A 13,940-nucleotide genomic window follows, 5' to 3' on the forward strand; every position below is an offset into this window, starting at 1 on the left:
AGCCATTGCAGTTCTTCCTTCTGCCTTCTAAGCTGGCCACAAAAAAGTTATAAATGCTTCTCATATTTTTAACACCAAACATTGTTGCTCGGTTTCCTCCTCATGGGGCGCGTCCAACAAACCCATTTTTTTTGTCTGCCCTCCTCAGCTCCCAGAGCTTTGTCAGCAGCATTTGTTTGATTTGACAACTTTGTTGCGTCTTCTGTTGTTTGCTTGTGCTTTGGCTTCACAACTCGCTCTAAATGTGTTCGACTTGTTGATTTAGGCTGGGCAATAAGCCTAAGGGACACCAAATAATAGAATTGTTATGTATTCTCAACAAACTGCGATACTTGAATTATGCCAATAGGCTTTCCTATGCAAAGTTTCGGTTTGAAAATACGACCAACCAGTGGTTTTATTAGTGGTTCCCAAGTAAACTAACATTTGAGGGAACTTTAGAAACAAACAAATAGGCTGTAGGCATTATATTTTGTATTCTCGATCAAAAGTGAAACTTCCAACTACTACTAATGCTATTCTCGTTTTTTTTCGTTTCAGATTGCCGATTTTAGCTATTTAATATTTGGTAAGCCTTAACATTAAGTTAGCTAGCAATAAAAAAAAGTCAATGGATATTTTAAGAAGCTGAGCACAATATATCGCTAATCCGATACACAATCACTTAAGCGATTTAGAGAGTTTTCTATAAAACAGATCTTACTGGTTTGTTGGGATTCTAAAACTCTTGATTTGATGTAAGATTTTTTAAACACAATCCTTCTTTTCTTTCCCAATATTTTGAATTTTTCTAGTGAAAGATAATATGTGAGCTTACTCTCTATTATTTATATTACTTATTCCGAAATAAGTCCATTTAAACTCAATCGATATTGGGAAATGTAATATTACCTATTTTCCATTAAACGATTAGTTCCCTATAATGATCTTTAACATAAGTTGGCTTATAATTTTTTATAAATCCAATCCACAACTGGGCCTTTAATACCATCTTACCACATCTTCTTCTACTTCTAGTGCATTAATTGTTGAGGTATATGTTTTATATGCCTTCAACTTATCTCTGTATCAGAGTTTTTAATTAAATATCTTCATTTAAAATCTGTCATTAAACATTATAGCAACGAAGATGGTCTCGTTTTTCTAACTCTTTGGAAAGTCAACCTATTCCCACCTTTTCTCAAATAGGAATTAACATCGATCTACACTAAACTACTAAGTAGAATTCGTGGCCATCACTTAGTTGTGAGTTATAAGATTCTTTGAATCAGCTCTTCACCAAATATTTCATTTGTAATAGTAACTCGGTGGCCAGCAAGTCTTGTACTTAGTAGACAGGCGGCTGGAAAAGCAAAAACAATTAGTAATTAGTTATAGAGAGCCCTCACGAGCCCTCTATGGCAGGGTTCAATGGCACCCGTTTGACAGATCATTGAACCGTGGCCAGTCGGACAACAACTAAACAAACACTATCTGGCAGCTTAACCCTAACAAATGAACTCAATATTCTGCGCTAACATCAAAGACAATAACTTGTAAGTCCACAAATGGCTACAAGCTGTTAACACGCGGTCAGGACTTGGGCGAGAGACGGAGGGTTTGTTTGCAAAGCGAATGTCAAACCCATAAAAACAATAAGGAACTGGCCCAACTACTTTTAACTCCCAGCTCAGTCCTGCAATATACAATATTTAAATGCCATAAAGAGTAAAAGTTTACAAATCAATTTCAATTTTAAATGGAATGTTGGAATGTTTTTACAATTTTGTTTGACAATCACTTGACAAGGGGGAGGCACAGGAGCCGTTTAGCACCGAGGGCTCTATGCATAAATTAAAATTTTCTGCTGGTTAAGCCAGTGGCAACGACCCAAATTTCTGGTCAAATGCTAATTAATCCCACGAGGGAAGAAAATCAACAAAAAACTAAACTAGACGAAAGGGTCGCACAGGATTTGCCTGCCATGCACGGCTGATTTTCACACACACACGCGTCATCGTCGGCTTAGCACTTTTCCGGTTGTACCCAAATGGGACATCAGTTAGGACGGGCCCAACCAGGTAGCCGTTCATTCACACGCCCCTATCCTCCCCTCCCTAACTAAACACACGCTCTGATTTTAATCTCACGCATGTAATTTGTAGGGCGAGAAAAATTGCATCACATCGCGTACGATCCTAATTTCGATTCGACTCTGGGACTCTGCCAACTGTCGCCTTATCTGTCGCGCCTTTGTCACCCAACTGTCCCTAATCTTGTATTGATTTCGCAGTTTCTCTCTCTTTAAGTCCTTGGGTAAATGTTATTTCTTGCATCCCTAGTCCTGCTTACTTTTTGGTTTTCTTGACACGCGCGCACCCCTACCGGAGAAGTGCCCGTTCTAACCTAACCTTAAAAGCAGCAGCAAGCAGAAAACGCCAGCTGTTCCTTTAATTTTGCTGCGTCTGCGCAACATTCCTACACATGATTAGTTGTAACAGCGCCGCAACCCTCGCCCTGCTCTAAATTACAAGTTCTTTGCAAAAAAACAAAAACAGAATTCACCCCATTTGCGCGGTACGAGTACGATAAGTCGCCCCATTTCGTAGACTCCCTCTAGGGGTTGCTTTACTTTAATTATTAGCTCAGTACCAGAGCCGTAGCCGCCTATATCGAGATCCCTTTGCGAACCCTTACAGAGGGCTTACTCTGTAGGTAACTCCTGCCTATCGCCCTCGTCGTCAGCGTCCTCGTCATTTGGCACATGTCAATCGTCGCAGGACACTGACAGCGGCTATAAGGCCTAGAAGGGTCGAACTATAGACTATACGCTGACACAGTGCATCAAATGACATTATTTATGAGGGAAAGACCCCAGCTAGAGCTATAAAGTTTCTAGAAAGTTTTGCTTAAACTTTGAAAACAAACCAAATCAGCTTCTCATCTCGGAAAATAGATCTAATGACTAAGATAGGCAAGCAGATAAAATTTTCGACTGTTCCCTTGCTTTTATTGACAAACCTTTAAATTATTGAAAGTAAAATATTCCTCTATGGATATATTATTTATTATTTACCCTGAAAAATAATCTATCTAACGATTAACATATTTAAGGGAAGAAGACTCTACCTCTACCTAGAGCATGGGGTCGGGCTCTTACTATTGCTTATTTTTTGATAAGTGATAAGCGGTTCACAAATCAAGCGATTAAGATCAAGATTAGATTTATTAACAATATCACGGTTTTTAAATGATTTCGATGGGCTTTAAGTCCTTTAAGCTACTTCGATGCTTAAATCTAATTTGAAGGCAATATTATTGGTTGTTATGACGTATTTAGGGATCAATTAATGCACATTTTTCTTTATAGGGAATACAGTATAGGCTTTTACTGAGCTATAGTATTTGGCTATAACTTCTTTTAGAGTTAACCTATCACATAAACGAATGGAGACAGATCGAAGAATTGCGGGAAGTATAAGAAGAGAGAACGCTACAGTCGAGCGAGTGTAATACCCTGTACCCAGACTAATTTCCAAGACAGAGTTATATTCACTCATAATAGAAGAAAAAAGAAGAAGAGCGTAGTACTGGAGTGAAATTGTTCCACTAATAGAGAACGCTACAGTCGAGCGAGTGTAATACCCTGTACCCAGACTAATTTCCAAGACAGAGTTATATTCACTCATAATAGAAGAAAAAAGAAGAAGAGCGTAGTACTGGAGTGAAATTGTTCCACTAATAGGTTTTTTTAGAATTGGCCGATTGGGATGAAACTTAAAACAGAACTATAGAATTGTATGTACAATTAGATTATGTGTGCAAAGATTGGTTAATGTACAAAAAATTGACTAAATTCTGTAGCGGGTTTCTGAGATCCTTGCGTTCATTCAGACAGACGGACGGACGGACATGTTTAGATCGGTTTCTCTCGTCATGCTGATTCAGAATATACTTTATGGCGTCGGAGATGCTTCCTTCTGCATATTACACATGTTACTTTGCACAAACCTAATATACCCTTTTTACCCTACGGGGTTACCCTGCAGGGTATAAAAATAATCAATAAGGGGGAGTTTAGAAATAAAAACAAACCAAGTTTGCTTATTCTAGCTCTTAAACTTTTCAAGATACTGACGTTCATACAGACAAACAGACGGACATGGTTATTCCGATATAACTGATCAATAATTTCTAATCTGTAAAAATGTATTATTTTTTTTATTAAAATTTATTTAATAATATACTTAAATGGTAGTTACCAACTAAAATTGTTGGACGCGTTTTGAACCCTAAATTTCTGCCCACTGTGCCAGCAATTGTTGAACGCTCTTGCTGCCACTGTGGGGGCCGTTGCTGCCACTTCATCAACGCCGGCGCGTTACAATTTTCGCAACCACTTCCTGCACTTCCTGTTGAATTGCAGGAAACCAAAAAGCAACAACAGCAACAACAACTACTACAGTGCCCAATTCTAACACTAGAAACACCGAGTACTGCCGCACCCTTAGAGCCAAAGCCAACCAGAATTACGCGCCGGCATTGCATTCTGCAACAATTACAAGGCGAGCACTGTGTATATGCTTCGGCAAATGGAAATGGAAATGGTGCTGCAACCTAAAAAAAATTACCTCAGAACACGGTGACAACGACAACTACGATGGTTCATCGTCGTCGTCATCGTCATCGTCGTATTTGTATTTGTATTCGGAATCATTGTAATCATCTGGCATCGTGGACGTGCCGTGCCGTCAAAGCAGCGACATTTGTGGATTTCCCTCGTCTGTGTACGTTCCACTTTCCTACTTTTTCAACGCATGCCGACTGTCTGAAGTGCTTTGCAACCAACCTACCAGCCTATCAACAACAACAACAACAAGTACAACAACAGTAGCAGCGGCAGCAACAAGAGGGTGCTCTCTGGTTTTTCTTTTTAAGGGTGCTTCTCATTGCACTCCACGTTTGGGTTTTTGGGTTTTGCGCAAGACCCAAGACGTAGGGCGCAAGACGAAGTCGATTCGAGTATTATTCATATTTTCTACTGCTGTCCAGGTGTGTTGCCATCTTTGCTACTGTTGTTGTATTCGTTGTTGTTGATTCTTCCTCTTCTCTTCCTCAGGCTTTTCATTTTTCTCAGGGATTAGTTTTGCCACATTCGGGACATCTGTTGGTTCTCTTTTTTTTTATTCTTGTGCTATGTTTTGTTTATTAATTTGATTTCTGTGTCATCCATTCTACTTAGAACTTGGCATTTTCGGATAGGGATAGGATAGCTGTTGTATCACTCATTTACATTAGCTTGATAAATAAGATGAAGGATGTATGTATATTTATTATTATTTATTCAGCTTAGAGCCATTTACGTTAGCTTAATAAATTAATGAAATTATTTCATATTAATTGCAAAGTTTTAATCCCATATATCAATTCAATTTGGCGTTAGGAGACCCAATTCTATCTTAAGATAACACAATTCTATTGTCTGATAAGCCCCCTTATACATTTTTAAATTTAAAATCCTTTTGGTTCTCTTTCGGTTGAGGCTCCTTATAATAATAATAATAATAATAATAATAATAATAATCATCTTGTAACACTAATAATATCCAAAAAGTATCAAATTTTGGGTTAAAAGGTTGCCACTCGCAGTTGTTCTAAAAACTTTGTGCTTAGACCTCAGAAATTCACTTTCCCTTTCCCCTTGTTTTTGAGATCTTAAAAAAAAATATTTTCAAATCTCTTCATGTTTTGAACTCAAACTGTGACTGCATGGATGCTGAGAAGAGCAACGCCTTTTGGATTCCCGGGTCCAGCTGGAGACTTCCGCTAACCACGGAAGCTCCCACGCCATCGTCATCGTCCTCGCAACTTATTAGATTGGTCGAGTGGTAGAGTGTTTTGCTTTCAAGCTAATTGCAGAACGTCGTTATCCTTGCCACATCCTACGCGGCGCTGTGTCCTTTTTTGCGTTTAGTCTCTGACATGTTCATAGGAAACCGAGAGCAGCAACAACAAGAACAACAACAACAAAAACAATAGCAACAACTACAGGCAGTCAGCGAGATTTACTGATCTAAAAATTTCCAAGAATTTCGTGAATGGGAAAACAAAAGCGCAGCTCGCAAACACACACACACTTACCAAATGAGAGAGAAATACCTTTTAGCTAGTCTACCTTTAGCCTGGGCCTGGGCCGTTGTCTGGATGGCCCGTACATACGTACATATACATATGTATGTAGGTATGTATGTATGTATGTTTGGGTATATCTTATGAATGTACTTATACTTGGCTCTCGGCCTCTCATCGTAGGCAGTGGAAGAAAACGAAGAAGAAGAGGAAGAGGCATCAGAAGTTGAAGCAGTTTATTTTTGAAGGTTCTTCTTGCTTTTATGCCACTGCTCCGCCTGGTCTGGTCTGGTCTTTGGCCCGGCTCGGCATAGCTTTTGTAGTTGTAGTTGTTGTTGCATTTGCCGCTGCTGCTCGTTATTGTTACTTAAAATAGCTGAAAAACGTGAGCAAATGCTCAAAGCGTTGAGAGGCATATCCCAAATTTGAAAACCGGTAAAGCAGAGTGCCAGGTAGTTTTTACTTTATTTTATTATATTAGTGATAGCAGTCGTAATAGTGAGTTGTTCTTTTTACTCTTTCTCGGTCTACTTAAACGTCCGCCCTCGGGGCCTTCAACGTACCCCAAAGTTGGGCAGCAAGCAGTTGGCCTAGAGCAAGGTTTCTGGGAGTTGTTCGTCTGGCAAGATCGGTTCGGTTACCTCTTTGACCTGCGTTAAAGCATTAAAGGGTATTTTAAAAGCCACAATGTGGAAAGTATGGCTTATTTCAAGCTATATATGAGACAATCGATAAAGCCATGTTTGTTTGTATGAACATCGATAACTTTTAAACCATAATAGCTAGGAGCAGAAAACTTGATATGTTTATTGTGTCCTTTCCATGCGCAGATGAAGTTTATCACAAAATACATATAGCTCTATTAATTTATGTTGCTTGTAAAATTATACAGTTTGGGAAATCTTTGAAAAACCAAAACGGAAGGATAAAGGCGTTTTTATCAATGCGTTTTATCAATGGACCTGAAATAGAATTAGTCATAAGACTTAGTTTAGTAACTGTTTACCCATTTATCAGGCATGTGCGCCACAGAAAAGCACGAAAAAAATATATGAAATTTATCGTAAGGACTTAATAATACCTGTTGATATGCTGAAGTTTAATCAAAATCGGTCATAGGAGCTCTTTTCTTGAAAACGATATATTGATCCAATTTAATATTTATGTGTTTTATTTTTTTAAAAACCCTTGTTATCAAAATCGGCCCTCTATATCATACTGTCATTACTGCCATCGGAACGATTGTTGCAACAAAGTTCATTTGAGTTGACGGACTGTGGCGGATAGCGGGGGCGCAACTTTGGCATTTAACTTCGTTTTTGTTGTTGTTACTGCTGGCATGAGCTACGACGTTTACTTTTGGGACCCATTGTTCCCCTCCTCCCCCTTCCAACCGCTTTAACACACAAATAACAAACGACAGCTGCACACCACCGGAGCAGAGAAAGAGAGAGAGAGAGAGAGAAATGCCGTTGATATTTTAGTTGATTATGAAATTCCTTAACACTGGATAGCAACCCTCAACCTTTGTCGAACCGACCATCGAACCTCAGACTCGAGCCCAAGCCCATGCCCATGCCAAATGCAACAGCCTCGACTGTCCCTGCTCGCAAATGCAATGTCCTGTGCGCAGCCTGTACACAGGACGCGGTACAGTAACTGCCTGCCTGTCTGTCTCTCTGTTGTACTCCTGAGGAATTCCTGGACCCTCAAACGCCATGTAAAGTTTTCACTTTTTATTTTGTGTGTTATTACTTGTGATGGATGGATGGATGGATTGATGGATTGGTGGATAGGTGGAGGAGTAGTGGGTAGTGTTGGGGCGGCGTCAAGTCATCTCCTGTTTCATATCCGCTCATAACTTTTTGGCGTCTGCGGTGCTGCTGGCGCTTCATATATTCCTTTCCTTAATTTTTGTTGCCAGACTGCCGCCACTCCTGGAGCTGATTAAATTTTATCGCGGCTCTCAAAATTGCTTATGATTTTGTGCCGTTGCAATCATCGCCTCTATAATTTCGACATCAACTGAACTTCAATATGCCGCACTCGTGCAGCCGCCTGCCACCAAGCAGCAATCAAAGCGCCGGACTTGGCATTTCGCGTCCTGGTCCACAGCCTGTCTGTTATTACGCTGATCAAAGCAGCGCGATTGTTTTTTGATTTCCGCTTAGCGTATTTTTTTCTTCCTTCTCGTATAATTTGCATACAAGCACATTAGCTTAAAAGTAAATAATGGGTTATACCTATAGAGAATCAAAAGCGGAACAAAACCGTTCAACATTTCGAAATGCTGCAATATCTATTTAGTAGAAATGGCATATCTTTTTTACTAAAAGATTGGTCTCCGACCAGACAAAAATTATTCACCCAAATTATTTTTAATTTATAAAGTTGTAACTAGCAAAATTTTAAATATAAAACGCACTATTCTGAGTACTTTTTTCGGATCTTCGTAAACTTTACCATTGCTGGTATGTGCTTTAAGACAAAACCTTAAAGAACCAATCAATCCATTTAACTTTCTGAAGATTCGTATATTTATATTAGAATCTTTTCTTAAGGCTGTCTGGCCCTATTTAGCTTTATTATCTATTATAAGGAAATCTAAGTGTAGAGCAAGACCTTTCAGAATCAATCGCACCCTTTGAAGTTGATGTTGGTACAGTAAAGTCTGTTATAAAGTCTTGTGGGTTCATGAACTTTGCTCCAGCTTACAGTAGGTGATAATTGTTTAGGGCTCGATCTTGAGGTTCAATGACTTCCTAGAGAAACTAGTTGGCCACGAAGTGTACAGCGACGCCTGCAATTAGCACCTGTCATCATCATCATCATCATGATGATGTGTTCTTCTGGCACTGCACAGACAATTGTCTTTGTTGCACATACATACATATATAGAGTAGTTACAAAATGTGGCAGCCACAACCCCAGACTGAGGCTCAGCCTAAGACGCGCGTGTCTGGCCAAAGCAGGTCAGACAACTTTGCCTATTTAGAGGAGGACGTAGAAAAAACCATGTCAACATGGCAACATAAGCATTTGTAGGCCTGCATTGCCTGCCAGCCTGTTGCCAGTCAGTCAGTCCGCCAGCCAGCCAACCAGTCAGTCAGTCAGTCATTTAGTCAATCAAGGACATGCTCATAATTACTGCCGGACCATTAGCCAAATAACAAAAGCGCTAAGCTGCAGGCTCCCAGACGCTATTGTTGTAACTGAAGTGGCAGGCGGCGGCAGCGACAACCCTTCGAAAAAGCGCAGTTGGGTGGGCCGTCGCCGCCGCTGTCGCTGCCGTTCGTTGCGCCGACGCAGCAAGCTTTTGTCAATGTGCAAGAGAGTATTGTGATAGAGAGTGAACGTGGCTCTCTCGATTGTATGAGCATGCGTGTGCTACGTATTGCATTATCCTCCCTTATTGTTTTTTTTTTCTTCTTCTTTTTATACCCTCTACCCGAAGCTTCAAATCATATTATAAAATCGTGTAGGTTTTGTATCATAAGGAAACATGGCAGACCAAACATGTACATATGTATGTATATATATTCTTGATCAGCATGAATCGTTTTCGACATGTGCTTCTCCAAAAGTACAAAGAGCCCGACCCATCAGACTTGGCTGCAGGTGCTCCCAAGTTCGGGAAAGGAAAGTTCGTGTTTATTTAAAATGACTCCACCCCTTTCTTCTAATTTTCAAAATCTGTAATTCCTCTAAATAATGTATTATTAAATGCAATCAATTACAGAACCGCTTAAAGGGTATGCCAAAGTCGGTCGTATTCGATTCTAGTCTTCGATATTATTTGCTTCGTTGTAGCTCCTTGCATTCCTGTTCGTTATTGTTGTTGTTGTTATTATTGTTTGGCTTAACGCCGTTACTTTTGTTGTTGCGCCAGACACGTTCTCTCTTCAAACGTGTCGTTTTCATACTCTCTCACTCACTCGTGAGGTTTGTTCGAACACATCGAACTGCTGCTTGCTTGCCCTGCAATTGCATTCCTGTTTGTCTGCGGCAGCTGTTGTTGTTGTTGCTGCTGTTGCTTCCTCTTGCCCTTTGTCTACACACACACACAACACACACGCAGAGAGAGAGGCGACATAGACGGAGACACGGATGCGGACTATCGGTTGATTACTGCGCCGGCCAAGAACTACGCAACATTTACAAAACGTACGCTGCAGAAAGTGGAAGTGATCGTGCGGATGTCGGAATGTTATATACCCGTCGTGATACGATCATGAAGTTGTTGTTTATGTTAAAGTTGCACATAGTTTAAGTGAAACACACGTCTATCAAGCACTGCAAGAAAAAATTATTGAAAATATCTATAAGATGCAATAATTGTTAAAGGAAACGCTTTCAAAGTGTCTGGCTGATTAGAAAAGTGCATCCAAATGTTTTCAAATTAAAATTCTTAAGAAAAATGCTGCGCATGCGCACACAAACGCAGACACAAACATAACCTCAATGCCGCTAATCACTACCAATGCAGACAGCTGGCACACAAACAACATACACGCATGCGCACACACACATACACACAAGGATTACAAAGGCAGCAGCGAGCGCACGAACTGCAACGCTTATAAAATAATACACATAAATAATGAATATCACACAAAAATGACTAAAGCCAGTTGCTAATTTTTGTATTTATTAATATTTTAAATAATCTTTAAATATATTTTAAACATGAAGTTATAAAATATATGAAAAACCAAACGACTATGTTTGCACTCTCATTAAAATTGTTAATTTAATCAAATTCCAAATTCGAAATTGCAATACTTTCTCAAAATTTGATTTTGATATTCAAAATTATGTTTAATTTAAATGTTATTTATTTACAAATATAAATTATTTATTCTATTTGGAGCACATGTTAAACTTATTGCAAATCTTAAAAAAAACCATCAGCTTGTTTAAAATTATTATAAATTATATTTATTGCTCAGTTGATTATGTCATTTGAAACTCGTTCAAACAAAAGCCAAATTTATTTATAATTGTTAAAATTTTCACAAAGCACATAAATAGTAATAAAGTTAATTTTAAATTGTTGGCACTGGTGTTGAAAATAACAGAACACAGTTAATTGCAACAAATTCCTGGATTATATTTCCGACACAAAAAAAGTTCGCGTGCCATCGCAGCGTAAGTAAAAACATAAATGAAATAATTAACAACAATTCTTGTTGCTAACATAAATAAACATTATTTTTGTAAATTGCTAACAATTAAGCAAACATCCATTAGTTTGAAAAACTCGCCAGTATTTACTCGCTACATTCCAAAGCACTCGCTAGTGTCGCTGAATAAGCAAGGCACAACAATTACACTTCCCTACAGGATATTCTGCACTTAATAAATGGAATTATATATTTCATAAAAAAAATATATATTTTTTAAAAAAGAAGTAAATTAACATTACAGTCCGATTTTTTGGCTGCGGAATGGGCTTGGAAATTTTTCTATTAAAAACAAGCTTTTTGCATTTAAATTCCCTTTTTTGAAAGTCTGATCTGATATAAATTTTTTCCATATTATTCAAATCATTATTTCCAATATGAATTGTATTTATTCGGTGATTGCTAACAAGTAAAGATAAATCGCGTGGGAAATACAAAAAAGTATAAACATTAAACATTAAACATTTCTGCTTAAATATGAATAAAATGTTACAATTGCTGTGTTGTTTAGTGTGAAAAATTTCATTGCTCTTTGCTGGTCATCTCGATTTGATTTGTTGTCTGTTGGTTGGAAAGGAAGAAGTGTGGCTTTTAACACGATTATTTAATTTCTTGTCACTTTTTAAATGAATAATTAAACAACAATAATTAGCCAGTATTTGTTGTTGTACTTGCTATGACCATTTGTGTTAGTTTTGTTGTGTTTTGGAGGGCTGTGCTGGTTTGTGTGACCATTAAATGATTTTTTGAGCCATTTCACGAGTTCATTGAACGCAAAATTAAGCCAGCCAGCTGGCCGGCCGGCCAGCAAAGTCAGTCAGTCATGTGGCCATATATAACAATGTAGTAGTCATAGTCTCTGTGATGACTGAATACCAAAACTTTGTTAGAGGAGTGGTTAGAAGGGCGTGTTATTCTTACGCGCCATTGTGGTGGTTTTTGCTTTTAAAGGGGGCTACATTGTTAACCACTTGCCACAACTAAACTAAAATGCATTATAAAATGAAGAGTTCGCTTTTTTTCAACTTTCCTGCCTGTTTTGAAGTGTCTGTAAAAATAATTAACATTCAAATCAAATTAATTTGCAATTAGTGCGCTGTAACAGCAACTAAAAGGCTTTCCTGCCCACAGTGTGGAAGCCACGGCAACCAGCCCCCATGGCCCATGGCTCATGGCCCATCATCAACATCATGGCTGGGACTGTGCGCAATTTGCAGAACGACAACATTAATTTTGCTCTCCCTTTGGCAGCACTGCTAGAGCTAGTGCTGGTGCTCTTGGGCGCAGGCAAATTCAATAAATGTTGCGTCAAGTCAGTCAACCGTTGGTCTCTGACGCACAGACACAACAACAGCACGCAGCCAGCAACCAACGCATGTAATGGGCATGGCCATGGCAAAGGGGGGTAAGGCAGGCAGTCCATTAGCCAACAAAATACAAAAATTATTGATTATTGTAATGATTTAATTCATTTCTTTTATTTATATTATAAATAATAAATAAATTATCTTGAAATGTTAAAAATTACAAAATAAACATAAATAAAAATACATTTTATTAAATAAATAAAAAAAAACCTAAATTTACATAAAAATAAACATAAAAGAAATAAAAGTAAATAATAGGGTGTAAATAATTTTTATAAAATTGCATAATTGATTATTACGAATTGGATATTTTATTTTTATTTTAAACTTTTATGCATACACGATATCTCTAATTGCGCGGATACTGGGTTCACTCTATGAAAATTTATTAAATACTTTTCAATTATATTACCGATGGTGAGATTTTATACACAGCAGCATCCTTTGGCAAAAACTTGAGCCCCCCAATCGAAAAGCTGGCTACGCCTTTGAATATGTATGTGCGCCTGCTGCACTTTAAGAGCTGCGTCATGTACCATAACATTATGTACTGTCTAACATAACCACCACCCCAGCGAGCTCATCTCGAAAAGAGTGAAAAGCGGCAGAGAGAGGGAGAGGCTGGCAGCGGCGTTGCTGCTAAGCACAAGTCGCTGCCTGCCAAACAAAAAAAAAAAGCCAAGAAAAAAAGTTGACTGACATTCTGTCAAACGTGCATGGCAGCGACAGCGGTGGCGGCTTTCGTTGCCAAAGAACTTTAAATGGTTTTTTTTTGTGCAACGGCAGCTTTTTGTTTGTGTTTTGCATGACGTTTTGTTTCACTTTTATTTTCGAATTTGAATAACCATCGCCGTTGCTGTCGCTGCCGCCGTCATCGTCATCGTCGCGCTTGTCGTTGTCGTTCCGATTCTCAAGTAGTTTTCTCGTTGATTGCATTTTGCCGGCGCACAGCTCCTGCGCGCCCTCGTTATCCTGGCTATTTCGTTTCCCATATCCGCATGTATATATATATATATATATGTGTGTGTGTATGTTTGAGTGCCTTGGGGATGCAGCCAGCAATGACGTCCTCTGAGGAAGCATTTTTAAAAATTTTGCACCCCAATAAAAGAAAAATAAAAAGGGGTGAGACATAATACTAGACATCGGATTTATTTGAACGCTGGCCAGACTTTTGTGTAAAACATCATCTGAAAGAGTTTGACACACGCTACTTACATACTTACATATATAGTATGTACTTATATATATACATATATTGTGATTCTGATCCAATAAAAAA

The 13,940-nt window shown here is 38.6% G+C and overlaps 1 protein-coding gene across 1 annotated transcript in view; it reads left to right on the forward strand.

Moving 5' to 3' along the window:
• The window catches only part of LOC115623338 (transcription factor E2f1), a 57,255-nt gene that overhangs the window by 19,450 nt on the left and 23,865 nt on the right, over positions 1 to 13,940 (forward strand). The window contains exon 2 of the mRNA XM_030517610.1: positions 541 to 568. The gene's annotated coding sequence lies outside the window, so the exon portion shown is untranslated. The remainder of the gene's footprint in view (positions 1 to 540; positions 569 to 13,940) is intronic.

This window comes from Scaptodrosophila lebanonensis, unplaced genomic scaffold, assembly GCF_003285725.1.
Source record: "Scaptodrosophila lebanonensis strain 11010-0011.00,11010-0021.00 unplaced genomic scaffold, SlebRS2 tig00000053-arrow-pilon, whole genome shotgun sequence".
NCBI lineage: Eukaryota > Metazoa > Arthropoda > Insecta > Diptera > Drosophilidae > Scaptodrosophila > Scaptodrosophila lebanonensis.